The sequence below is a fragment of the Petaurus breviceps genome, unplaced genomic scaffold (genome assembly GCF_028583685.1).
Source record: "Petaurus breviceps papuanus isolate PSGF00001 unplaced genomic scaffold, PetGlider_PUasm1.0 38, whole genome shotgun sequence".
Lineage (NCBI taxonomy): Eukaryota > Metazoa > Chordata > Mammalia > Diprotodontia > Petauridae > Petaurus > Petaurus breviceps.
The window spans coordinates 490,243-492,698 of NW_027186304.1; the positions used below are offsets into that span (position 1 = coordinate 490,243).

A 2,456-nucleotide genomic window follows, 5' to 3' on the forward strand; every position below is an offset into this window, starting at 1 on the left:
GACAACAAATGAAAAGAAGCTAAAAAGTTGAGTGCAGGGTGCCGGCAAGTGGCGTGAAGTCCAGAGAAATGCGATGAAGCCTTGGATACATGCAGCTCCTTAGGAAACAAGATTCTGTTTAAGGCTGTTGCTGAGGTAGAGGCAAAGTCATATTTAGGGGAAAATTAACTGGCAAAGAAAAATAATAAATTTAAAATTGTATTTGTTAGTAAAGCGCTTTTTCTTTTTGTAGCGCTATGCGTCACAAAGTGTTTTTTGTTACTATTATCTCACTTGATCCTCACAACAACCTATATAACTCGTCATCTAATGTATTTGTCTCCCCAGCCAAATGGAGAGAAGGATATTGCGGCCGTGATCCTGAGCTGTAGGGGTCCGGAGGAAATTTTTTATTCATTTCTGTTCATGAAAATGTCTTCAGAGATATATAAGTGGAAAAAAAAAAGAATTAGGAGCAAAAGAACAAAGGAAGACTGATAGTCCATGTAATCTAGTGGTGTCCATGCAATGTCATCTGACTTTGGGAAAGTTCCCAGAATGTTTGGAGGCCTCACTGTTGAAGTTTTATGAAAGGGCATCGAAAAGGTCATACAGAAGAGGCAAAGCTGGACCATCCGAAAGGTTGAGTAGAGTGTTTGGACGCTGCCTCTGATATTTACTAACTGTGTGATGATGGAAAAGTCAATTATCCTTTCTCAGTCTCAGTTTCCTCATCTGTGAAATGGGTATGAAAATATCCCACAGAGTCATTGTGATGAGGAAATGACAAGATAAATGTAAAGCACTTAGTAAAATTTCAAGGGCACATGCACACACCAATTAAAAGGCAATGGTCTCCTTAGACACTTTTTGGAAAACTGAAATGCATGTAGACTTTATCAACCTATGGGTTTTCCAATTAGGGGCACTGTTTCTTTTCCTCTTTTTGCCTTTCCTTATCTGGCCCAGTCCTATAAGCTTTCAGAGCCCCCTCAATTTCAAGTTTTTATTATAATGTCCTATTAATTCATTTGTTTATGTGAGACATTGCAGACTCATTATTATGTTTTCTTTCTATTTTCATACATGCAAGTTAGAGCATTTGCTTGACTGTACAAATGGTAGAGGAGTCATGCAGGGACCAAGACTTAGTTTGACAAGGTGAGTTGGATCTCTGTGAACTACTTTCTGGTATCTGATAACAAAGGATGCATTGACTTTGTACAGTTGCTGGACTTGTTTTTTTTTTTAATATCATTTTAATTCTTTGTTTTTTGGAGAATTTTTAGTGACATTGTCATCTTACACAGTGTTTGAGTTTATGTTACATCCTGTTTCCTTAGAGAATCCAGGACTCCTGACTCCCAATTCCACATTCTTTCCACTGTTTCTCGAGTCAATGATATACCAGTGGATCATTGGATCAATATCTAGACAGAATCAATATCTAGAGCTTGTTGAAAACTTAAAGGCTATCTAGGTTCAAATCCCTCCTTTCGACTATAAGAAAACTGAGGCCCACAAGATTAAGCAAATTGCCAGACAAAGGTTGTACAGGTAATAAGCGTTAGTGAGCAGGATGTACCACATTGTCTTCTATCTCCTGTATGCCATCCTCACCATGGCTGCGGTGTGTTTAGATAATATTTATTTATGTCCCTGGATGGTGTGGGTTTTCTTTAATATGGAGTCTGGCAGGCTTATAAAGTTGAGTTGGTTGTAGATAGTTTTGAATTTTTTATAAGTGGCTTTTCATAAGTAAAAATGAATTTTATAACTCAGCTGGCAATCTTCTCTTTCTAATCAAAATGGCATTTACATTTGGCAGGAAAGTCGTTTTGATGTGCTCAGATGTCAAAATAAGAGCCTTTTGAGATATGCTGGCACGAACAAGAATTCATTCTTTACTGGGAAATCGCTTTCCCCTGCAGTTAGATAATTCTGAAGGAGACAAAGGATTATTTTGAAATGTGACAAAAATGGTTCTATACTATGTATATTTTATTTGCGCAAATTTAGTTTTTGTCAGTGTCCCCACAATCAGGGTTTAAGAAGTTTGAGGTAATATGCTTTCAGCTGCCCCACTGTATTGTTGATTTTAATGGTCAAGTTGGATTTAGAATTATAGAGCTTTCGGGCGTGGAAAGCTCTTCCCTCTTTTATAAATTAGGAAACTGAAGCTTAAAGTCATGCAAACAATTTTTTCACCCTCAATACCTTTCTTATACTTTTGATTGCCTTATCCAAAAGGAACAAATCAGTAAGTAGAGGGATGACAATGTGTAGTAAGAAACTATATTTATGTGAGAAATGTAGGAACCTGATAGATGAGAACCTTGATGGAGAGCATTTGAGTGAAGACCAAGAGTCAGAAACAAAACTGATATGATCATCTGAATGTGCTGCAGCTCACCTGAACAGAAAGAAGAAATAGATGAGGAGCTCAGAAGTAGATCATAACAAATCTCTCTCTCTCT

At 37.3% G+C, this 2,456-nt stretch overlaps 1 long non-coding RNA gene across 1 annotated transcript in view; it reads left to right on the forward strand.

The window, feature by feature from the left end:
• Window positions 1-274: 274 nt before the first annotated feature.
• LOC138169958 (uncharacterized) overlaps window positions 275-2,456 on the forward strand; it is a 62,399-nt gene continuing 60,217 nt past the window's right edge. The window contains exons 1-2 of the long non-coding RNA XR_011170493.1: window positions 275-725; window positions 1,073-1,140. This is a non-coding gene — a long non-coding RNA (uncharacterized lncRNA). The remainder of the gene's footprint in view (window positions 726-1,072; window positions 1,141-2,456) is intronic.